Here is a 26,537-nt window from a genome sequence, read left to right on the forward strand (position 1 = left end):
CAAGAGAGCACTGGAAACCAGTCCCGTACTGAGCCGAAACAGAAGGAGTTCTTTGACAAGCAGACAGGGAAGTTTGTACCCCAATGCACAGAGCACTAGGAGTATGGACACTCCAAGGGTGACTCCAAAAGTTCCAAGAGGGCACAGCCCCCTACCAGGGGGCAGACATCTGGGCTGGTGAGTGTAATGCTTGGGGAGGAAGTAGTCCCAGTTAGATTGGGGAATAGAAAGAGGTGACCCTAGTGTCCCTGGGGTGTAAGGAGATGGTGCCAAAAGCCCATTTGCCTGGAAATACTTCTAAGTACAGGCAGTGGGTCACAATCAATGGGCAATGGGTGGCAGCTCTGAGGGACCCAGGAGCCAGCATGACTACTGTGACGTGTTAGCTTGTGTCCTCAGAGCAGGTCCAACCTAACTCATTCCAACAAGCCATAGTAGCTGACAATTGTGAGAGTCATCTACCACTGACTTTGGTTCCCTTTGAGTTGGGGGGGGGGCAGTCCCAGGTTCTCCATAAGTAGCTGTTAGCTCTGCCACACCTGTAGATTGTCTGTTGGGCAATGACCTGGAGCACACTGTCTGAAGGGAGGCACAGCTCCGATCACACTTGGAGATGTTGGGCTTGACAGAGTGGAGCTGCATGACCACAAGGCACATGGCTGCCCGGGAAGGTAGTCAAGGGCATCTGGAGCGTGGAACAATGGGCCAGACAGCTACCAAGAAGAAGAGGGGCAAGGGGTACTTGAAAGTTTGAGAGGGTAGGCATCTAAATTATTTGGCCCTGGCACTAGTCCAGTGTAACCAGGCGCTTTATAAGTGGGATTATTATTATCATTTATTATTATTTTTATTATTATTATTTTTATTGTTATTATTACTTGGACCCCAGAGAGCTTTGGGCAACAGGTTTATCCTGGCCTTGGTGGAACATGCAATTCGCTACCCACATGCCATCCCTCTAAGGTCAGTGACCGCACCTGTTGTGGGCGGAGCCCTGATGGGGATTTTTACCCATGTGGGGTTCTCCAAAGAGATGGTGTCTAAAAGAGGACTAAGTTCATGTCAAGATACATGCAGTCCATGTGGGATGAGTGTGGGATAACTTATAAGTTCCCCATATCCTATCACCCCCAAACTAACAGTTTTGTAGAAAGATTTAAAAGACCCTGAAGGGCATAATAAAGGGCCTACCTGAGCCAATAAGCTGTAAGTGAGATGTTCTCACACCATGCCTTCTTCTTGACTAGAGGGAGGTGCCCAAAAAGACGAATTGGTTAAGCCCTTCAAACTCATCTATGGCCACTTTGCTAGGGGACATCTTAGCCCTGTAAAAGAAGGGTGGGAGCAAGCTTCCAGGAAACCCTCTCAGGATCCAGTAAGCACATGCTGGCACTCCGCAACCAAGTGCACAGCTTCTGGAAAAAGGCAAAAATCAATCTTGAAGCCAGTCAAAAAGTTATGAAACTCTGGCATGACCAGAAGGTCACTCTGGTAATTTCAACCTAGACGAAAGGTGTGGGTTATGGAACCTGCAGAGCCCATAGTGTGTTACGATCACTGGTCATGCCCATATGAGGCGAAGGAGAGGAAGGGAGAGTCCACCTACCTGGTGGACCTCAGGACTCCTAGGAACCCCTTAAGGGTGCTCCACATGAACTGCCTCAAACCACACTTTGAGAGGTTCCAAATGAGCATGCTCCTGGTCAAATATGAGGGAGTGGAAGAGTAGAGAGCACCTCTCCCTGACCTCCTGTCTGCCCAGGTCAGTGGAATGTTTCAACCTCACCCCTACTCTGACCCCAGAGAAGCAGAGTGACTCTTGTCAATTCTTTGGGCAGTTCACCTCTCTGTTCTCCATCACCCCTGGACTCACAGACCCGTGTGTCCTTGACAAAGACATTAGAGCCAGTCCGCCTGTTAAAAATAAGATTTACAGGTTGTCAGACAAGGTGAGGGCCAGTATCAAGGAGGAAGTCTTCAATATGCAGATGTTAGGGGTGAGTGAGCACTCCAACAGTCCCTGGTCTAGTCCTGTGGCGCTGGTACAAATGGCAGCCCCACCGGGCACCACTCTAGAAGTTAGGTTCGGCGTTGACTATCGGGTTCTCAATTCTGTCACGAAGGCTGACACATACCACATCTGAGAACTGAGTACATCATCAATAGGCTCAGTACTTTTGAGTTCATATCAGGCTGCTGGCAGATTGCTCTGACTGAGAGGTCTGCATTCTCAACCTGAAAGGGCCACTTTCAGTTTCGGGTGATGGCCTTTGATTTGTAAAAATGCCCCTGCTTCCTTTCAGAATTGGTCTACAGGGTACTAGCTGGAAAGGAGTCATTGTCTGCCTGGACAACAACACTGCCTACAGCTCCAGCTGGGAGGGACAACTGTACCACCACCTGGAGGTGCCTCAGACCCTGCAGCAGGTGGGCCTGACTATCAAGAGTAGTAGGTGCCAGATAAGGCAGGGTTCTGTGTAGGGGTGGGCGGAATTTGCAAAATAAACTTGCGCAAATTATCGTGAAAATGCTAAAAATCTCCGCAAACACGCCGGAAATATCGCGAAGACGCGGACGTTTTTTTCCCGCCTGTTCGCGGTATTTTTTGCGTGATCGCGGGTCGCCAACTTACCCATGCGGTTGCTCACGGGTGCGGCCATCTTGTTTTTACTTGCCCCGCCCTCTCGCGATGCTTACTTCCTGTTCCGGGTCGCGCAATACATGTTCGCGCCCGTTCGCGGTAGATATTTCCTGTTCGTGACCGCTTTTACTTGATCGCGTTGCTTTTTGCTTGCTCGGGGAGAAAATATTGCGCAAACTTGTGCACGTGGTCGCAATGGGCGCAGCCATCTTGTTTTTCACTCTATTGCATGGTTCTGGGGCCTGATGTTCAATCCTCTCCAAATCTTTTCAATCCTCTGTTTCAACCCACTATTTTGTGATCTTTCTTATTTATTATTTCTCTTACTATTTTCCAGCTTCTATAATTTTGGTTTTTGTCTCCTTTTTTTGTTTTTTAGCTACTTTATCTCTTTCTATAGCCTGCTATTATTTATTTCCTTTACTTCTTTAATTTTATTACCTTTTCTTACCCCAGAACCATGTCAAAGGGTAGGGCTGGTCGCCGTCGCAGCCAGAGCCGTGATCGCCTTCCTTGCGGAAGGCGGCGTCCACAAGGGGTGCAGGCACGGGCCTTATTTGGGGAGGTGGAGTTGGCTGCACTAATTTTTTTGTGCAGCGCCACCTCCCCTCAACCCTGGCAGCAGGTGGCAGGCCTGGGTCCGGGTACGGCCTCCGGGAGCGTCGGCAGTGGTGGGGGAAGGTGCGCCGGGCAGTGTCGCGCTTCTCTGGGGTCCGGTGCACCCAGGCGCAGCTGACACACCGGTGGTCCGACATCCTGGACCGTGAGCAGGACCTGCTGGACCTGCTAGGAGTGGAGGTCCCGGGGCTTGGTGAGTACCAATTTAATTATTACTACTTTGTGTCTGTTCTTCTGCTCTGTGTTATATATTGCGAATATCTTTTTTTTCTTCCAAGCAGCTAGAATGTTGCTGCTTACAATCCAGGTTAATTACGTTTAAAAGTCTTCTGTGATTTGTTATGACACAGGTGCTCTTCTGCGCTACTACTAATCTTACTTGTTTGCAACTTTGCGTTTGCGCTCGCTTAGCGTGATTCTGTACGAGTTTATTTTAGAGAAATTAAGTTACGTAATGCTACAGTGACTCTAGTCCACTCCTTACTTTGTCCTGTCACTAATAGATAGGGGCGGATTGATACTTAGGTTTAGGTACTTTGTATGAGTTTCTAATTTGTTAGTGGTATGCGTGATGCCCCCTGAGTTACGTGACGTGCTGCTAGTACGGCAGTCTTTATTAGAACCTTTTCTAGTTTGTTCAATGAGTGGTGGTAATTGGCTTAGCACTAGCAGAACATCAGCATCAATCAATCAACCCAAAATTTCGTGTATACAAAAAATGTAGTCATGTGTCCTCCATTTGACCATATGCATTGTTGAGGAATAAAAGAAGTGAAAATGCATACTTAATGTACAATTGGCATGCCTGGAATAGGTGGGCTAGGTTGGGTGGTACGTCGTACTTAGGCTTAGTTGTAACTTAGTATTCTGGAATCAGAATGGAAGACAGGATTACTGTTGATAAATAGTAACTTAAGTAGTCGATCCGCGAATCCCCCAATACTACTTGTTGACCAGATGAGATCTGTCAATTTAGTTATTGCAATTGTTGTTTACATAAGTGTTTTTTGACCGTTGTTGAAAAATATTGTATTGTTTGACAACATCCATCAATGTTTGTCTCTTTCTTATATCTTTCCTGTTCATCAGGACCCAGGGGCAGACAGACAGGGAGTGGAGGTTCGGCGGGACAACAGTCCAAACAGCACCAGGAGGACACCAATGAGAGCTCCTCTGCTGGCCCCAGTAAGTCTTCTTGTTTTTAATAATATTTCTTATTCCATAACTTTTACTGCACCATATTTTTCACGAACTATTGTTTCAGTTTCCAAATGCTGTTTTTTTACCAACAATTATCCTTCGATCGGTTTCAAAAATCTTATCCCTGCCTCTGCTATGATGACTCTCAGTACTACTACTACTAATACTATCAGTCTGTCTGTACTGTAGTAGCAAGTCTTGCCAAGTTGGCCAGTGCCACTCTTTATGTTGTAATATAAAACTCATATTCACCAGTAGCTCTAGCCATTGAGTAAAATCCTTTGGGTTAACGTCTTGTACTACTTCTGGTCTTATTGATCTTGAGTCTTTGTTAATCTTGAGGCTTTGAAAATTCACAGCAACAAAAGCCCAACCAGATTTATTACTATTTTGATATGATGGCCTATAGGACACACTACTACTGTTGTAGGGATATTGCACATACACAGACCTTTGCACAAGAAAATAGGATGTTGGTGATGGTAGGTTGGACTTTCCTCACACACATCAATCAGAAATTCAGCACCCACCACAATTCCACTGCTCGACTATAGTACCGTCTTGTCATAACTATTAGGTCTCTGAACCCTCCCTCCAAGATACCCAACAAGTAGACAACCCAGAACATAACACACCCAACCTCTCAGTCGTGGAAGCAATGTACATGCACACCCTTACTTTAATTTGCTCACTCGTGTGAGTTAGTCCACACCAAATACCACCAAGTCTATGTAAGATCAAAATCTTTATTTTGAATTGAGAAGCTCTGTACATTGTTTTATTATAAAATGCAGCACCAACCGGAAAATCAATAACATTAAAACAATAAACATTGTTACACTTATACAGTTGGGATCTAAATCATGATAACTGAACAATGGTGGAAGGCAGCACCACCATCCCCTAGGAATTTAGTTTATATAAATTTATAAATAAAGATGTGAGTGAAGGGACCCCTCACCTTAGGAGAACCTAGTACTGGTAGTTGTTGCATCATTCAGAAGCTCTGCAAAGCTCTGGTTCGTAGAAGGGAATCTTCCGTCTGCAATGCGAAAAATGAAATGGTGTGCGTTAGTATATTGCAACTTGCAAGCATTTCTCAGCCGTGCCAAAAAGTGTAGCATTTATGTATAAGCAATATGGACTAGTAACTAACAGTACACCAGTACTTCCTAAAAAAGTGGCTTGTTAATGTTTTTGTTGACCGCTTGAACGCAGCGCGTAGACTAGACAGTAGCAGTGTGAGGCAGGTCATGTGGGCGCAAAGGTGTCTTATACAAGAAGCTGCAAGGTAACGTCACATGTGCAAAAATAAAAGACACAAAGGTAAAATGGTAGCATGGCTCGGGCTAATTAAGCAAAGGCTACAATAATGACCATATATAACTATTAGGAGCAGATTTATGTTCCCTGGCGCATCCCTGCAAATCAGCATGGATGCGTCAGGGAAGATGCGTCACGCAAGTTTGCCCTTGCGCCACCACAGATGCGCAGCAGTTACAATGCGGTGCATCGTGGCACAAGGACAAGCAGATGCATGACGTATCTGCCGGTGTAAGGTTGGTGCAGTGCTGAAGTTGTGTCGCAAGCGTGCCGCAACTCCAGCACTGTTCCAACCTACCCTATCCCTAACATGGTGTGTCAAGCCATACGCCTGCTTCAAGCAGGCGCATGGTTTTGACGCATCAGCGTTGGGAAAGTGACTCAGTGAAATCTTATAGATTTCACTGAGTCACTTTTCAGTGGCGTTCCTGCGACGGAACGCCCTCCCCTGTGTCGCTACGCTCACATGAAACCTGACGCAGGTTTCACGTGGCACAGAGCTTTACACCGTGACGCCTCTCCATAGATGCATCACGATGTAAATCGGGCGCAACGCGGCGAAGGGTTTACGCAACCGCTGCGTCACAAAAGTGACGCAATGGCGGCGTAAAAGGGGCGCAAGTCCCACATAAATCTGCCCCTTAGTGTCTACTCTACTACTACCTGATTTGTACTAGTGATGTATGTTAGTATTAACTCATTTTTCAACCTTGCTACTGATCAATAGGGGGGAGGTGTATATGACGCCTAATAAATGTGTAATGTTTTCTAGGCGCACTACGGACCACCATTGCCAGGGCCAGCGAAGGCGACGCGGAGGGCGAGGATGCGGCAGTTGCTGCAGATAGCAACGGAGCGGTAGGGGGAGTGGCAGCACCAGTGGTGGGCGGTGGTAAGTTAGATTCATAATCCTTAACTATTGTTGAAATTGACAGTACACTCACTGCAAGGGTGTACTGTATGTATATGTATACTGTACTGTTGATGATTAGGGCCGCATTAGGATGGCGGGCATATTGCCCCTGCCGGGCCGGCGGTATTCACTGCCGACACCACAGGGGCAAACCTACCGCCATCCCTGCAGAAAAGAGTCAGACCCCTCCATATGTCGACCAGGCGGAAAAGGGTTCAATATGCTGGTGGTGTCTCTCTGAACACACCGCCAGCCATATAATCTGCATTTTGGAATGCCTTTGCGTGGCGGCATTGCCGTCCGCCACGGAAAGGCATTCAGACATTGCAGAGTATGCTTGGGGGCCCCCATGGAGGGTACCTACCTATGCTATGGTACCCCGCCTGCCTTTCAAAGCAAAACGTGACAGGCTCCGTGCGGGGCCCATCATGTTGTGCTTGGAAAAGCAGCACAACATGTATTTTTAGCATTGCTTTCGGCACCGCCAGCCAGAATGTAAAAAAAACAGGATGCGCCCGCCACTGTGCCGGGCGCATCATCCTAATTAATTGTCCCCACGGGACCCCCACCCTTTTTAGCATGGTGGGCGGACAAAGTCCGGCTGCCATCCGATGTCGTAAGTAAGTATGAGTTGTTGGGGACGTTTGAAGAGTGAACTAGAAGACTAGAATCCCTTTAATTTGCATAGGAGCGGGAGTATTGAGTAACCAATGGCCTCATCTATCTGATTTCAATTCCGCTTTGAAAGTTTTATGGAGAAGAGCACCTGGTGCACTGTTCAACTAAAAAGTGAAAGACGGGTGGAAGTAAGAAGGACGGGCGAGATTTAAAATGTTATGTACTACTGTGCTTTATAGTGCTACTCTACCATGCCACTATGTGTATAAATAATTAACTTGTCTTACTGTTTTTCTAAGAGTATATTTTACAATTGTCTTGTTTTTTTCTTTTTGATACACAGCTACTCCTAAACTAAAATGCAAGGAGTTGGCCGCCAAGGCACTGCACCGAAAGCTGGAGGCAATCCAGCGGGAATACCGGCGGCTGGTGGTCTTAGCCGAGGAGGAGGAGGAGACTGCGGCAGCAATTCAAGCCTCCTCCAGTGCCCCGGGCCCCAGCCACCGCACTCCAGCGGTACGGCGCCACCGTCTGGCGGCTGCCCGCCACCACCGTAGTGCCATCTCCGGTGCCCCCCCCACTGTGGCTGCAACTGCCGCGCCCTAAGACGCCGCGTCGCCCGTCTAGAGCACCAAATGCGTGTCCTCCTTGAGTCCCGCCCCACACCTTAGTCCCTGTCATTAAGTTCTGCCCCTTTTTTAATTCTTATTTGGGGGGGTGGGGACTTGTTTGGGCGTTGGGTTTGGGATTTTTTCTTTACAGACTTTTTCTCCTATGAACAATTGGACATTGGTTGGGGTTAGGGAGGGGGGTGGGTCAGCTTTTGTGGGTTTAGTTTATTTTTGTTAGGGAAAATTAAATATATTTTTCTATGTTACATGCACTGTTGTTAATGTTTTGTAGGTGGGATAACTGTTTTACATCACACTGTTTCCTTGCTGATGCATGGCCGCACATAGCCTGTGTTTGATTTAAATAATTGGCTGACTGTGTAAAACACAAACAGATATATGTGACACACCTCACTGATTGACTTGTCCTTCTAGTACTTTCAGTCTGTCCTCTAGTCTATGCATTCTTTATCTGGACTGGTGTGTGAAAATGAAATCATTGACAACATGTCCATTATTAATTCTGCCTCCCCCAACCTTCTCTCTTACCTGTGCTTGATGTTTATGCCCAACTGTGGCACAGCAATGGCTGCATGGTGAAGATGGTTTCCTTTTTCTAACATGCTATGATGGGGTGGTGGTGGTGGTAGTATAGTAGTAGTAGTAGACACTGGCAGGGCGGCAGCATTTGCAAAAAAAGAAAATGAGACAGTCAATCGCCTTTGAGAGACTGTTAGAGGAGTAGTACAATGAAGTACAGTACAGAACTTACCGAGCAATAATAATATGCTCAAATATTAGACAACAAAACATAATGGTGGTTGGGATAGCCTACTAGACAGAGTTACAAAATATAGTTGTGTCGAGTCACTTGACTAGGCCTACAGCCTAACAGTTAGTGCTGTATATGAGGAATGAATGACAACAAACAAATCCAATCTATGCCGGCAATTCATGCTGAGGTATATATTCCTTTGTTAAATAAAATAACCTAAAATATCCTACTCATGGGTGGGCAAGCAGCAGAAGATCATCGCTCTGCCTTGAAATTGATGTACTGTTGCTTTCGCCACATCCGCCCCAGCAAGTGTGTGATTAAGTATTGGTGTACATTTAATTTAGTCACACCTCGACAATAAGTCACACAGCCTGGGGGAAGAGGGTTAGGGTTTGTTGAATGGATGGGAAGGGGATTTTTGGGAAAGGTTTGACATAGAAAAACAGTATGCATGGACAAACAAACGACAATCATTGAAGACTACCATATCCATATGTTAAGGGAGAAAAAGGAAATGCATGCATGATGATGAGAGATTACATGCAATTCTAGTTCTTGTTCTGTTGTTCCGGCCTTAATACTTTTACAGATAGCAAATAGAAATTTTAAATATTGGTAGGGAAGAATCGTAAACAGAGAGCAAACCTAATGATGATAATAACAACTATAAGAACACACTGTTGTAAAGATTGTATACAAAATATTAATCAAATTATTTAAAAGTAGATAAAAGTGGATACTGTTACTGGGTTATCCTGGTAAAAAATGTGGACTGGATTTGCATCTCAGAATTCCTCTTGGTCCTCCTCTCGTCCATCAATCTTGGGTGTGTCACCTCGCCACTCGCCACTGCACGTCTGGAAACAAAAATGTCGATTTATTGGTAAGGTAAGTGTGCATTGTAATGTTTTCCAAAGTATAGGGCAAGGCCCGGCCTCTAATTGTAGATGGAAAACCAAAGGGGATATTGAGAAACAAAGTTGAAACAAATGCACAACTTATGGTGTAGTGCAACAAGAACACTTTCCGAGGTGGCATGTATGCATCATCTCTACTCCAGTCTGTTTCTAGCATTGACCTTCAACAATAACAGGAGAGAGCAGGCCCACAGTGCTTAGCAGTAGCACATCCTACGTTTAGACTTTCGAGTACTTTTTTTTTTTTTTTTAAAGAGTTGGACAAAGGCAAAGCACATTATCCATTCCGAACATAGCATTTTACAGTTTAAGTTAGTAAATCAATGCACCGCAGTCATCCCACCGCTACACTCTATTCCACTTCTACAGACATTTGGGTCTGCTGTGGTTGTTGTTGACGTGTTTACCTTTAGGCTTTTAAATTTATGCCTCTCATGAAACGTCCTCCTGACTTCATCATCATCTCCGATACTTTTACTGACTGACTGTGATGATCGGCCTGCAGTAGAAGTAAAATTGTTATTACACAACAAGAGTAGAAATATTATTGACTTGAGTCAGTCTTTAGTGTGTACAGAAAGATAGATTACTAGTACACTTTGACTTCACTTTGTGCACAACAAACAAACAACGAAAACACAAAGACCAATCGCTCAGAGTCAGGTGTCCAATGCATGCCATTAATTGTCATTACCTGTTCCTTCTCATCTTACGTTAACGGGCCGTCTATTTCGCCATCATCATGATGGGCGGTGCTGTTGTGTCATCATACTCATTGCACAGATATAGTGAGTCCCCTTCCTGTATTGAATTAAAAGCAATTTCTTATTTGCAAGAAGGGGAAAATTGAATTCACCTTGAGTTTACTTTAGTGTGTTCTGTAGAAAGTTGATTAGTGGCAGTGCACAATTACATAAATTTATGCACAGCAAACACAACAAAATCATTCAGTCTGCTACTCTGCGTCCAATGCATGGCATCAATCATTACCTGTTCCATCTTATTTTCAGTTAATGGCCAGTCTCTCTCGGCTCTTAAAAGGAGGATAGCTATAGTAGTCATCTGATTCATGCTCCACTTCTTTTGGCAGGACTAGGAAAGTTTGATTTTTTTTCTTGTAGTATTTTACCATCATCCAATCATCATTCATGAGGGCAATGGATTTGGGTGGGAGATTCAGTATGATGGAGCAGAGGAGCTGGATTCGGAGGACTGTACTGTCAAATTGCAGACACCTGAAAATTGTATATTAAATAAGAAGAGTAGAAGACGGTGGTAATGGATTTGTTGTGATTCACAAGTTTGTAACCGGAACGACAGACACACAAACAACAGTTGGAAAAAAGAGAGGAAGACAGTAAGTGCAAGCCTAATTGTCAGGGAAGTATAGCTCGTCCTCAAACTCTGGGGGGTCAGCCAGTAGTAGGTAATCATCATGTGACACACTACTTCCGTCACCTGAGCCGCTGTCCTCCTCTTCCTCCATTGCTTCATGTATTGTGTAATTCGGTGGTATGAAGTGCTGATTCATTTTGATCATTGTTAACCTCTCCACGTTTTTGGGCGAGAGACTAGTCCTTCTCAATGTTACAATGGAACCAGCAGCACTGAAAACACGTTCGGAAGAGACACTTGCGACAGGGCAAGCCAGATAGCTTATCACCAGCCTGCTGAGCTGTGGCCATTCAGACCTTTTCCTATACCAATACTGCAATGGGTTTTGATCAATGTACACCTCTGTTGAGTCGTCCAGATAGGCCTGGACCATCTGCTCAATGTTCAGGGTTGCTGCTGGTAAGCTTTCATGCTGTTTTTTCTGTGCATCAGCACTCTGCTTATTAATGCCTAACTTTACATACCAATTGTGTAATGATTGTACTCGGCCTAATGATCCAGTTATTGTTTATGTGGTCGATAGTGATGGTGAGTGTTGTGATCCAAACGCACTGCCCTCAGCCAACGAAGTTGCACTTGATCCTGCATGGCCTGCTTCAGTACTTCTTGTGGGTTGATCTTGCGGGCTTTTAATTAGCAGCCGTTCGTTTTCCAACTTACTGGCTGCTTCAGCTATACAACTTTTGTAGCGGGCAACACCAATCTCGGAAAAAGCAAAGAATGTCTTTAGTCCAAATTTTGCACGTGGATCCGGAAATGTGGCAAAAATGTAATGTTCTTATGACAAAATTTTATTTTGTATCCTTACATTTTCAGCTAAGCGCCGGGATAAGCTCTCCGCCAAGTCATGTGCTTGCCTTTTGTCCTCTACACCTTTGTATGATTCAGACACATTATTCAGCTGATGCTCTAGCATTTGCAATAATGGGATAGCTTGGCCCATTGTACAGTGCTCCTTGCTGACTTCACGTGTGAAGACCTCAAAAAGACACAGCATCTCAGTCAGGCATTTAATTAGGCTCCATTGATCCATCTCAAGGTTCATGCCTTTAACAGTAGCATCCCCGCTTCTGTTCCAGACATATTCATGGAGTGACCTGTACTGCTCATACAGACGATCAAGCATGTAATACATTGAGTTCTAAGGTGTTGCCACCTCCTGGATGAGTGCCTTGACTGGCATCCTATGTTCACGTTGGATGATCCTCAGCTGCTTCCGAGCTTTAAAAGAATGGCTGAAATGAGTGCATATTCTTCGGCAGATGGCCAGTAAATTGCTGACTATGGGTTCTTTTTTCAGAAAGTCTTGAACTGTAATGTTTATGCAGTGCGCCAAACACGGAACCCTGAAATAGGAACCAAGTTCCATGGCCTTAAGTACATTACTGCCATTGTCTGTGGCAACAAAACCAATACCAAGCCCTCTTGGCCGCAGCCATTCCAAAACCTTGCCATGAAACTCGTGTAAAATGTTTTCAGCCGTATGAGATTTCTCCATGGCGAACATGGCTACAGTTGCATGTTTCCGAGTACCTTCAAAAATCGCAGCTGTGTCAACAGCACCTCGTGCGGATAGCTTATCTCTAACCCCCCCACAAAAGAGATCCAGTGTGCAGTGATGCACATGTAATCTGTGGCTTGGCAACTGTTCCACATGTCTGTTGTCAGGTGGATATTGTGCACAGCACTCTGCTGCAAAGCTTGTCCAACCAATTCCAGCACATCATGATGTAGTGCCGGAAGAGCAATTCTTGCGAAATAGGACCGGCTGGGAACCTTCCATTTAGGGCAGGTGGCAGACACAAATTCAAGGAAACCCACCCCTTCCACAAATGAAAAAGGAAGAAGGTCCAGCGCTAACATTTTAGCCAGCTTCGCATTGTACAATCGTGCCGTTGGGTGGTTGCGTTGGAACTGCCCCTCCAACCTAAACATGCTCTCAATGGTAGGCTGGATTACTTTCCTTTGTGGTGCTGTTTTCATTAAACCACTAAGGCTCAATGACACAGATTGTCTCATTGCGGTACTCGGTCGGCTTGGTGTCTCACTCTCAGCCTGACTCAGAGTATTGCTCTTACTGCGGTGCCACTCTGACGTTACTGAGGAGGATGTGGGCGTTCCCACTGCACTACTGGGGACAGGGCTAGAAATGCCTCCCTCTTCTTCACTTGCCACCGCAATAATATCACTCCCTGATTCATCCTGACCAACTTCAATGGGTTGAGTTTTTCTGCTTTCTTTTAACTTAAGTATGTGATCCTCCCACACGATAGTGTGGTGTATTCTGAGATGACTTGCTTGTCCTCCGGTACCATAGTTTGTACCAAGCTTACCACGCTGAACACCTTACCGACAAATTGAGCATATAGCAACGTTCTCCTCCTTGGCGCTAACAGAAAAGAAGTCCCAAACTGGGGAGGAGAACTTTCTGGCACTGCTGGATGTGCCACTTTCAATACCAGATGAACTGGAGAGTGTGCTTGAAATGTGACCCTGTGCACCTAGACTGTGACTTTTACTACTACTACCTACTGAGATGGTTGAGCTGGATGTAGGTCCCTGCCGGGCCTTGGAAAATATGGCAGGTGGAGGTAGTGATGGTGTAACCTGTGTTGGTGATATCCGTGCTACATCCCGCTCAGTAGCAGCCTTTCTGGATAGGGTGAGAATGTTGGTCTCCAATCCCTTTGGGGCGGGAGTAATGTGCGTGATGACTGGCTCGTCTTCATCAACATCATCATCACCCCCCTCTTCTACATCTACCTCCGTAACTCTAAGTTTTTCTGGGACCTTCCTTTTTAGAAGCATTGTCTTGTGGCGTATATCACTCTCAGACTGAGCTGGTGGGAGCCAAGTGGCATCACGATCATCAGAAGCGGGGCTTGAAGAAGAAGATGATGGACTAAGCCTCCTTTTCCTTGCTGGTGGTCTGGAAGACAATAGATCTTCTGAAACAGTGGTTTGACTTTGCTCCACTTTGTCTGCAGGAAGCTCGATTTCCTGAAATGCCCCTACATCAGGAGCAACAACTACTATGGTGGGCTGATGCGGCCGCTGCTGTTCTTGTTGCGGCCGCTGCTGTTCTTGTTGCAGCTGCTGCTGTTCTTGTTGCGGCTGCTGCTGTTCTTGTTGCGGCTTCTGCTGTTCTTTTTGCGGCCGCTGCTGTTCTTGTTGCAGCCGCTGCTGTTCTTGTTGCGGCTGCTGCTGTTCTTGTTGCGGCTGCTGCTGTTCTTGTTGCGGCTGCTGCTGTTCTTCTTGCGGCTGCTGCTGTTCTTCTTGCGGCTGCACACTGATCTGCTGAGTTTGCGCCTGCGTTGAACTTGATTGCGTACTACTGTGCGGTAATGACATTTCTTCAACATCGCTGCTCGTTAGTAGACTGGCTACCTCTGCAACACTAACGCCCTTGGGCCTAGGTTGGTGGGGTTGGACCGCTGTGCTGCTCCCAGCTTGGTTCCCGGAAAACGCTGCTGCAGGCGTAACTTTTTTGGTGCCTTAAAAAACATTGGCTGGCACACCACCAGTCGTGGTTAATGGCACTTCCTTTTTCTGTTCCTTCTTCTCACCGGCAACTTTCTTGGTACTGGACCTGGTACCTTTCTTTGGGGCCATCTTCTTCAGATGTCAGGCAGGATACAGATGCACAACAAGTTCTGGTCACACGTGGACGTGATGCGCAGCAGGACTTCTGTCTGGCTGGCAGTACAACGGGTAGCCGGGTGATGCTGATGACACCTCCTCCTCTGTCTTTTGTGCACCTAAAAGCAAATAAGCCAGGAGAAGAACATCAGTGAAATGTTGCATTTGTTGTTGTGGTTCAGTTACTTAGTACTGTACTAGTGCAAACAAAAGATAGTCTAGCCATTTATGACTTTTTTTTTAACTTGGGCTATGTTATACTACTGTGTACAGTCACACACTACACTCTCAGGAAGGATAGGAAAGTTAATAATAACCACCAAAATAAAAATGTAATGGAAGTGGGGTGGACCCTATTTGCCATTAAATTATTTGAGCATCTCAGCATCCATGGAGCTGCTGCTGGCAAAGGTGGTGGATGGATGGAAGCAGTTAGCCAAATAGCCAATAGGAAAACCATGCAGGCCTATGGCAAAAGCAGGACACTAATAACTCCCAGTCCAAACACAAAAAAAGGCCACCACCCACATAGACACTCACAAATCACAAACAAGCCGGGGGGCTGGGAAACACCAGGAGCTGACAAAAGGCCTTTAAAAGCAAGTAAAGGATGCATGCTAAAGCACACTGCTCTGCCTTTTTAATGCAACAAAATGGAAATACGAACATTCACAGGCCCCAAAGAGGTCTGCAGGGTGCATGCATTGCACACAAACACACCAGACACATACAACAAAAGCATGTCTTTAAGACAACCAACATCAGAATGGCCACCCCAAAAAAACACACTTCCCCAACTCAATCTAATACCATCCATGCCCTAAATGATGTCTAAATTCAACAGACCACACAGAAAACACTTGATTAATAAAGCTGTGGCTACCTGCTCTGATCCTAGTGGATAAAAGCAGGCCTGTTGGCAGACAAGGCCAGGCAAGCTTGCAGGCCTAGGCTTCAAAATGGCCACCAGCCACATGGCCAGGCCCAACAACATCAGAAAGGCCACCCCAAAAAAACACACTTCCCCAACTCAATCCAATGCCATCCATGCCCTAAATGATGCCAAACACCAAAGGAACAGTTGCTTCATCATGCACACACCCATGAGGCCATGCCCATGACTAGCTCGAGCCTACTACTGACTACTACTACCCACACATTTTTTTAAAAAAAGGAATGATGATAGTTAGCAAAAATAAATTGTAGTTACAACAACTGCAATGCCCACAATCAAACAGACACAACAACCACTTACTTGTAAAATATCCTATTCAAAAAATCCTCAAATCCAATTGCAATGATGCAGCAGACAAAAAGAGTGATCTTTCCAGCTCAAAATCCAACGGCAGAATGAGCAGGAGATGGAGAAAGCATTGGGGTGGCCTGCTGGACAGGAACAGGAAGTTGGAGATTCTGTGTCACTTCCTCCCTCTCCCCACCTTTTTAAAAAAGGACTCCTTGCACAAAAAAGGACAGCCAAATATCAATCTGAGGAGTTGTTTTCATCCAAAATCATCATTTGCAGAAGGTTTCATTGCGTTCTCTCGCTCCCTGTCGCGTTGGATATGACGTGTTCGGGGTCTCTTTCTCCTTTTCGCGTTCGATTAGACGAGCCTGCATCCTCAAGCTCTCGCTCGCGGTGTAGAATGATGTGTTCGAGATCTCAATCTTCTCATACTCGCGCGGTGCATGATCGCGAGAAGAATGACGTGATCGCGCGACAAATGACGTGATCGCGCGACAATGCGAGCGCGAACTGTTGCGAGACAGCGCAAAATGGCTACCAACAATCCAATATCTCGTGGAGAACGCGACCGGGTCGGGAAAACTTGTCAGCGAACGCGGGGATTCAGGTAAGGCGATCGCGCGCACGCAAGAATGTATTTTTTTACAGCGCGAGCAAGAAACAAATTATCGCTAAGCTGCGGAATGCGGACATTTTGACATTTTCGCACTTTCTGCGGAACGTGAAAATGCCAAATTATCGCAATTTCCGCGAACGGAACGGAATTTTGGCCCAGGCCTAGTTCTGTGTTGTATCTGGGCCACATGGTGGGAAGGGGCAAGGTGCAGCCCCTCCAGCACAAGATTGAGACTATCCTGGCCTTACAGCTCCCTAGAATACAGAGTTGGAGGCCTTATTGGGCCTTCACAGGATACTATTAGAGGTTTTTTAAGGATATGGTACTCCGGGAATATGAGCAAATGGTATGTTTTGTGCAGTTAACTGGTGATAGTACTTTGCTGGAAAGTCTTTCGGCAAATGGGTGTCCTCAGTGTTGACAGCGATCATAATTTCTCTATCTATCATTGTACTGAAACAAATAATCGCAGGGACAGCAGGAGTTTGCACTGTTGCTTTTGCGGCTTCATCAGTTGTTAAATTCCATGCACGTTGATGACTAAAGGTATGAATCACATGAATCTGTGGCAAGCATTATTACTGCTTAGCTTCCTGTCCCCAAAGCGCTTTGTGTTTTATGGTGTAACCTTTGGAATCTTGAATCCATTCAAGACTGGACACAATAATATAAATTACACGCAATGAGCCTGATTCACAAAGGTAATTTTAGACCACGTTTATGATTTTGGGTATTCATTGAGGGCAATTATGAGTCCTATCTTTATGTCCGCACACTGGCTGGATCTCCACTCTGACTGCAGACATAAAGATAGACTGGTAATGCCCTTTGTAAATTCCCAAAGTCATAAACTTAGACCAAACATCTAAGTTAACCTTTGTGAATCGGGCCCTTAAATTGTGGGGAGTTTGTGATCCGTATTCTCAAGTGCAAGAAATAGAGCTTTTAGTTCTGCCAGCTGCGCTGTGCAATCACTTAGTGAGTGTGTGGAGGTCTTCTCCAGTTGTAATTCACCATCTTGCATTCTATCCTTAACGGCTGCGCATGCAGCAGAGTATTGCTGTTTTGTCCCCAGAGTAGGCTGTGCAGAACAATCAGTATAGATGATGTAGTCATACTGATCAAGAGGTATGACTTCATTTGGCAGAGGGTATTCATTTTTGTATTGCAGGTATGCTTGTGTTTGTAGTGTAAAGTCAAATCTGTAGTCTACATCTGTTGTGGTGAGAAAGTTGTCCCATCGTATCCATCACAGATGTAATGCTTTTGCATTTGGAACACTGGCTTTGGTGGAAGCCTCGAAGGCCAGCCCTGGAGTCACAACAATTATTAGTTTCCCCTGAGCCTGTTGCTCGGCCTTGAATTTCCTAAAAAACAGAAGACAAGAGGTGTTTTGCAAAACAGAACAGTTTTATTTCTAGTAGTAGTGTAATACTTTCTTTGGTAACCAAGTACCATCAAAGTGTACATGCGCACAATATTACAAAAATACATCCGAAACCATTTTGAAACATCTCACCTCATAATTAATTTAAAAAACAATACCACACAAAATTCATTTTCTTTAACCATAACTTATGTGCATAATAAGAGCGGGGATCAAGCAGAGCTATATGCAAATTAAGCAGAGAGAACATAAAAACACATAAAATGTATCTTTCGGCTTTGTGTATAAAATGAACGTTATTAAAATAAAGCAGTAGTTAAAAAGTCTGACCTAATCGCTTAGAGTCGCAGTTAGTAGTCTGCCACATTCAATCAATAATTTGTAAAGCACACTTCATACCCGCGAGGGTCTCAAGGCGCTGGGGGGGGGCGCTACTGATCGAACAGCCAGGTCTTGAGCATCCTCTTGAAGGTCAGCAGGTCTTGGGTCTGTCTTAGGCTCAGTGGGAGGGTGTTCCATGTCTTGGCGGCGAGATGGGAGAAGGATCTCCCGCCGGTGGTTGTTCTTCGGATGCGCGGGACGGTGGCAAATGAGAGGTCAGCAGAGCATAGCTGGCGGTTGGGGATGTAGAAGGATCGCCGTCTGTTGAGGTAGGCTGGGCCGGTCTTGTGGAGTACCTTGTGTGCGTGGATGAAGAGCTTGAAGGATATCCTCTTGCTGACGGGGAGCCAGTGCAGGTCTTTCAAGTGGGGGTGATGTGGCCGTGGCGTTGTACGTTGAGGATCAGTAGTGCCGAGGTATTTTGGATGAGTTGTAGTCGTTTGATGAGCTTGGTCGGGGCTCCCGCATAGAGAGCGTTTCCGTAGTCGAGTCTGCTGCTGATGAGGGCCTGGGTGACTGTCTTTCTTGTATCTGTCGGGATCCAGCTGTAGATCTTGCGGAGCATGAGGAGGGTGTTGAAGCAGCAGAAGGAGGAGACGGCGTTGACCTGCTTGGTCATTGAGAGCGTTGAGTCGAGGATGATTCCCAGGTTGCGTGCATGGTCAGTGGGTGTCGGGGCTGCTCCCAGTGCTGACGGCCACCAGGAGTCGTCCCAGGCTGAAGGGTTGGAGCCGAGGATGAGGACCTCCGTTTTGTCCGAGTTCAGCTTTAGACGGCTGATCTTCATCCAGTCGGCGACGGCCTTCATTGAGGTTGGCTTTGATGGGGTCCTTGGTGAGGGAGAGGATCAGTTGAGTGTTGTCGGCGTAGGAGATTATGTTGAGGTCGTGCTGTCGGGTGACGTGTGCGAACGGGGCCATGTAAATGTTGAACAGTGTCGGGCTGAGGGAGGATCCCTGGGGTATGCCACATATGATCTCGGAGGCTTCGGACCAGAATGGGGGGAGGCGGACGCTCTGGGTTCTGCCGGAGAGGAAGGAGGTGGTCCATTCCAGCGTCTTGTCTCAGATCCCTACGGCGTGGAGGTGTGCGCGTAGTGTGCGGTGGCAGACGGTGTCGAAGGCGGCGGAGAGGTCCAGGAGGATGAGGGCTGCGGTCTCACCATTGTCCAGCAGTACCATGATGTCGTCGGTGGCAGCGATGAGGGCGGTCTCGGTGATGTGGTTGCTGCGGAACCCTGACTGAGAAGGGTCCAGGATTCTGTTTTTTTCGAGGCATTGGGTTAGCTGTCTGTTGACGATTTTCTCGATGACCTTGGCCGGGAAGGGGAGCAGAGAGATGGGTCGGAAGTTCTTGAGGTCTCTTGAGTCAGCCTTGGGATTTTTCAGTAGGACGTTGATCTCGTCGTGTTTCCAGCTCTCTGAGAAGGTCACGGTCTCGAGGGAGAGATTGATGACGTTGCGCAGGTGGGGTGTGATGGAGCTGCTTGCTTTGTTGAAGACGTGGTGCGGGAAGTGGATTGTGCTCATGGTCTTGATGGTGTCATAGATGCTCATGTTAGCTCAGGCTAGCAGGGGGTCGTGGTCGATGGTGTGCGGAGGGTCTGTTGTGTTGCTGTCTGTTGGGTCTGTCTGGGTGTTGAAGCTGTCGTGGATGTCTGCTATCTTGCGGTGGAAGAAGGTGGCGAGGGAGTTGCTCAGGGCTTGTGACGGCGGGATGTCGTTGGTGTTGGAGCTGGGGTTGGAGAGTTCCTTCACGATGTTGAAGAGCTCCTTGCTATTGTGTGCATTGTTGTCGAGGCGGTCTTTGAACGAGGTTCTCTTGGCGGCCCTGATGAGGAGGTGGTGGTTGCGGATGGCATCCTTGTGTGCTGCGCGATTGTCCGGAGTTTGTTCGCTGTGCCATTTCTTCTCTAGTTTCCGGCAGGCTTGCTTGGAGGCTAAGAGTTCCTCGGTGAACCAGCTGGCGTCTCTGTGGGGGGGTTTCTTCAGCGGGGCGAGGGTGTTGGCGCAGTCTTCGATCTAGTGTCTAAGGCTGTGGGCAGCGTCGTCAGTGTTGGAGGGTTCGTGGGTTGGCTGAGAGCGAGGTTTGCATGTAGTTGGTCTTCGGTGATTTTGCTCCAGCAGAGGTGGGGGATCTGTTGGGTGCAGTGGTGTGTGGTGGGTTTCTGGAAGGTGTAGTGGATGCAGCGGTGGTCGGTCCAGAGGAGTTCGGTGATGTGGCTGACAGAGACGTGCGGGCTTGAGGGGAAGACGGGGTTGAGCGTATGGCCGGCGGAGTGGGTGGGCGTTGTGACGAGTAGGGGTGGGCAGAATTTGCGAAAGCGACTTTCGCGAATTATCGCGAAAATGTTAAAAATCTCCACAAACACGCGGATATATCGCGAAGATGCAGAAGTTTTTTTCCCGCCCGTTCGCGGTATTTTCTGCGTGGTCGCGGCTCGCCAACTTACCCATGCGGTTGCTCGCGGGCGCGGCCATCTTGTTTTCACTCTTCTCGCGGTGCATGATCGTGAGAAGAAAGACGTGATCGCGCGACGCATGACGTTACTGCGGGCGCGAACTGTCGCGAGACAGCGCAAATGGCTACCAACAATCCAACATCTCGTGGAGAACGCGACCGGATCGGGAAAACTTGTCGGCGAACGCGGGGATTCAGGTAAGGCAATCGCACGCGCGCGAGAATGTATTATTTTACAGCGCGAGCAAGAACCAAATTATCGCTAAGCTGCGGAATGCGGAAATTTTGACATTTTCGCGCTCTCCGCGGAACGCGAAAATGTCAAATTATCGCAATTTCCACGAGCGGAACGGAAATTTTGCCCAGGCCTAGTGAAGAGTTGCTTTAGTCCGAGGTTGGTGAGGTTATCGATCAGGGTTGTGGAGTTGTTGTCATTGTTGTTCTCAAGGTGAAAGTTCAGGTCTCCGAGAAGGATGTAGTTGGTGGAGGTCAGGGCGTGCGTGCTGATGAAGTCGGAGATGGAGTCGCTGAACTGGGGGCAGGGTCCGGGGGGGTCAGAAGACGAGGGTGCCTCTGAGGGTGGAGTTGGGGTCTGTGTGGATCTGGAAGTGCATGTGTTCGGTGGTGCTAAGCACGTCGTTGGTGCTAGTCACGACCCTGATGCTGTTCTTGTGGACGATGGCGATTCCTCCTCCGACTCCGTTGGTGCGGTCTCTGCGGGTGATCTTGTAGCCGTCTGGGATGGCTATGGCAATGTCGGGTGCGGAGGAGTCGTTCAAGCAGGTCTCTGTCAGGTAGGCGATGTCCGGGTATGTTGTGTTGAGCAGGTCCCAGAGCTCAACGGCTTGTTTGCGCGCGGAGCAGGTGTTCAGTAGTATGCATCGCAGGTGGGTGCGGTCATTCTTGGCGGGTGGTTTGTCAGTTCTGAGACTGGTGTAGCTGCAGGTCTGGCAGGTGAAGGGACCATGTGTGCGTTTTGGGGTGGCCTTGAAGCAGGTGTGGGTCCGTCCAGGGTTGAGGGCGTGGAGTGTGCTGGCGTCATAGCGGCAGCGGTCGTCGTGGTGGGTGCGGGGTTCAGGGGTTCTGGCGCTGGGTGCAGTCCAGGCGCGGACGGGCACAGGCGGGCTTGCCTTAGGCACGCCCACTGTGCGTGGCCGCTGCGCGGCCGGCATATATGGGGAGGTGGGAGGGAGGAGCAGCTGGGAGGCGGGACGCGGGGGCAGCAAATGGGCAGTGGGCAGTCAGGGGGACAGGGCCGCAGGGGACACAGCGGCAGGGGTGGTGAGGGACGACAGATGGACCAGAAGGCAAAAGGGCACAGAATAGGGCAAAAGGGCTCACAAATCAATAAAAAACGAGTGCACAGAAGGCAAAAGGGGCACAGAAAAGAGGGAGAAATGAGTGGCACAGGAGGCAAAGGGGCACAGAAATCAATAAAAAACAAGAGGCACAGAAGGCAAAAGGGGCACAAAAAGGAGGGGCAAAAACGAGTGGCACAGGAGGCAAAGGGCACAGAAATCAATAAAAAAACGAGTGCCACAGAAGGCAAAAGGTGCACAAAAACGAGGGGGAAACGAGTGGCACAGGAGGCAAAGGGCACAGAAATCAATAAAAAACGAGTGGCAAAGAAGGCAAAGGGGCACAAAAACGAGGGGGAAACTAGTGGCACAGAAAGCAAAGGGCACAGAAGTCAGTGAAAAACAAGTGGCACAGAAGGCAAAAAGGACACAGAAATATGGGGCAGCTGGGAAACAGAAGGCAAAAGCGGGCAGAGAGGCACGGGGGCAGCGAGGGGAACAGAAGGGAAAAACCGGGCAGAGGAACATGGGGCAGCAAGGGATACAGAAAGGAAAACCGGGCCGAGACACGGGAGCTGCGAGGTGTACAGAAGGAAAGAAAATGGGCAAGGACCACGTGCAGGCAGCGGGGGAAGACCGACAACAGCGGTCACACCAACAACAAAGAAAATACAGGCAATACAGTAAAACAGTAGGTGGAAGATGAACAAACTTACGATTCCTCAACAGCGGCAGCTAGGGCAGGGACACACAGGCGGAGCTGTGCGGAGGGGGAGCGACCTACCTGGTGAGTCAAGGGTCGCTCTCCTCACCGCTCAGCAGCCGGCATATATGGGGAAGTGGGAGGGAGGAGCAGCTGGGAGGTGGGAGGCGGGGGCAGCAAATGGGCAGTGGGCAGTCAGGAGGCCGTGGCTGCAGGGGACATAGCGGTGAGGGCGGTGAGGGAAGACAGAGGGAACAAAAGGAAAAAGGGCACAGAATAGGGCAAAAGGGCACAAAAATCAATAAAAGCGAGTGGCACAGAAGGCAAAAGGGACACAAAAACGAGGGGGAAACGAGTGGCACAGGAGGCAAAGGGCACAGAAAGCAATAAAAAACGAGTGGCACAGAAGGCAAAAGGGGCACAAAAACGAGGGGGGAAACGAGTGGCACAGGAGGCAAAGAGCACAGAAATCAATAAAAAACGAGTGGCACAGAAGGCAAAAGGGGCACAAAAACGAGGGGGAAACGAGTGGCACAGGAGGCAAAGTGCACAGAAATCAATAAAAAATGAGTGGCACAGAAGGCAAAAGGTGCACGAAATCGAGGGGGAAATGAGTGGCACAGAAAGCAAAGGGCACAGAAGTCAGTGAAAAACGAGTGGCACAGAAGGCAAAAAGGACACAGAGGCACGGGGGCAGCGAGGGGAATAGAAGGGAAAAACCGGGCAGAGGGACACGGGGCAGCGAGGGGTACAGAAAGGAAAACCGGGCAGAGACACGGGGCAGCGAGGTGTACAGAAGGAAAGAAAACGGGGAAGGACCACATGCAGGCAGCGGGGGAAGACAGACAACAGTGGTCACAGACACAACAAAGAAAATACAGGCAACACAGTAAAACAGTAAGCGGAAGATGAACAAACTTACGATTCCTCAGCAGCGGCAGCTGGGGCAGGGACACACAGGCGGAGCTGTGCGGAGGGGGAGCGACCTACCTGGTGGGTCAAAGGTCGCTCCCCATTTGATCTAGACTGCCTGTAAAAATGTGCTCATAGCAATAACTATTTCTGGGGTAGTGTCACACTTTAAAATTCTAAAAGCCACAAAATATTTTGTCAACCTAAGGTTATGGCATACGGGAATAATCCATTTCTGGCGCGGGCCATGACAGTTGAGACAGAAAAATATTATGTGTGCCTCATCTTCATCTGCCAAGCCATATGCCGGGCAAGTACTGGGGCCTGGGACCTTACACCATTTATTAGTTATTGATCTCAGGGGCCAAGTCAAAATGAATACAAATACTTTTAGCTAAAGGGGATAAAACAAAATCTAAGAATTCCTCAAAGTGGGAAAATGGTTGATTATCTAAAAATCTATTTGTTAGTGTGCCAGTTAACTGGTTATTTAAATGAGTATCTTGAATATAAATCCAGTAACTAGATTTCATGCTAATCAGATCAATTTTGCAAATTTTTTCTGGGTTAATCCATAGCCTTGACAGACCCAGCTTATTTACCCAGCCAGAAACAAATGTAACCCTGGGTATTGACTTGGCACCTCTAATACTGAGCAATTCAGCGATGCAGTCTCTAAATTTCTTTAACTCAGGAGTGACCCATAATCGAACCCGGTAAACAAGTGGTCTAAGAGCAGCCAGATCTGCAATTCTTTTAAGTCCTAAATCAAAGAACAGGTGAGTTAATGGTGTGCTACTGTGGAGAGTGATGAGCCGTCTGGCAAATATATTTTCTGCAGCAGTGAGTTGAGAGACGTTGGTGCATCCCCAAGTCTCTGCTCCATATAGTGCTTCCCCTTGTGCCTTACCGTGATATACTTCCAGGGCTGGCGAGACTGCATGGGAGCTTGTTTGCCTAAGCAGCCTATTAATAGCATTTGCTCTGTATTCAAGTAATAGTGAGTTTTCCTGGGCTGATCTTTCCACTTCAGGTTTTCCGTTACCTTAACTCCTAGATAATCAAAGCTCCTCATCCTCTCTAATGTTTCCCCCCCAGCCCGTATGATTGAGTTTTTTGGATCACTCCCTTCCCGAAAACCATATATGTGGTTTTGTTAGCATTGAGCTCCAAGCACCTTGATGCACAAACATCTGTCAATTTACCAACAAGCAGCTGGAGACCCATTGAAGTCTTAGAGATGAGAAGGGAGTCATCTGCAAAGAAAAGAATCAGGACCTTATTGCCGTTCTGTGAAGGGGAGTCATTTCTACAGTCTTTCAAGTTATCAGCCACTTCATTTATGTAGAGGGTAAAGAGCATAGGAGCAAGGACAAACCCTTGTCTTACACCCTGTTGTATAGGAATGCATTTAGTTAGCTCTCCCGCATGCCTACACCGTACCTGGGCAAAGTTGTTACTATACAACTGGGAAATGAGATGGATTAAATTCCCTGGAGCCCCCTATTTAAGACATGCCGCAGATTAGTCCGTGGAATGAGATCAAAGGCAGCCCTGAGATCAACAAATGCCACGTAAAGGTCCTGCTGTTGTAATAGGGTATATTTCCAGTGCAACATGGTGAATCTAAAAATGTGATCTGTAGTGCTCATCTTAGAGCGAAACCCAGCTTGTAGATCTGACATAATATTATTTGTGTCTATCCATTGTAACAATTTATCAAGGATTTGCTTAGCAAAAATCTTCTGGGCATTGTCAATTAGGCTAATTGGCCTGTAATTCGAGGGTGCAAATGCATCACCCTTCTTATATATTGAGACAATTACAGCCCCTCTCCAGGAATCAGGTACTTCTCCCCCTCCCGCTATAGCATTAAAAAGCATATTAAAATAGAATGACCAGCTATGGGGTTCAGATTTGTCAAGATCCCCTGGGATTTTGTCTGGTCCTGGTTCCTTAGCTGTTTGTAGTGGAGAGATGGCGCTCACAGTATTCTCTAAACCAAAGGTAACAGCTGGGCCATCATATTCTGTGACATTAGGACAAGGTAAGCCCATAGAAGGCACTATGGCACTAAAAGGATCTGGGAGGATATCTCCCTTGGACTCATAGAGGTCAGAAAAATGGGAGACAAACCTGTCAGCTGCTATATAATGTTGGTGACTCTTAGCATTCTCTGCTCTAGTTTGGAACACTCTACGCCGAAAGAGGCTATTATCATTTCTTTTTACTTCAAGTAGCATGTCCTCCCAGATTCTGTCATCCCAGCTCTTTTTTGCTACTTATATTTAGACTTTATAGGCATGCCTAGCTTGAGCTATTTGGACCCTATCGCCTTCTAGAACAGTGGACCTTAAAAAACATTTCGCTAGCTTGCAAGAAGAATCATACCAAGTAGTATTTTTCCCCAAATCTGGTGTCTTATTGGCCATATCTTTATAGAATATCTGTTGTAACTCTTTAAAGAGTGAATTGTGTATACTCAAAATTGGGATTTCTACTTTGTTCACCCCTTCATAGTTCGCAAAGAACTTGGCATAAAGCCCATATATCTGTGGCAGCAGCGTTGGATTCATCATGATTTTAGGCCAGGAAATATGGCTCCTGCAGTTAGATAGTACAGGTTTGGGCACTACTGTGTGGCATGTGTTTGATACCCTTGCCAGTGCGGCTCCAACCAGTGAGACTACCAAGGAATCATGATCGCAGTCAGATCGCCTATCTACTTTCAAGTCCATCAGAAATGGCCAAAGTCTCACATCTAAAATAACGGAGTAAATGATGCTCACATGATTACCTCAGTGTCAGAAGTAGTGCAACCGTTGCATGCCCTCAACCCTCTGCCAACTGTTAAGGAGCCTAATTTACGTCCAGTTGCCAT

This window comes from Triturus cristatus, chromosome 3_1, assembly GCF_964204655.1.
Source record: "Triturus cristatus chromosome 3_1, aTriCri1.1, whole genome shotgun sequence".
NCBI lineage: Eukaryota > Metazoa > Chordata > Amphibia > Caudata > Salamandridae > Triturus > Triturus cristatus.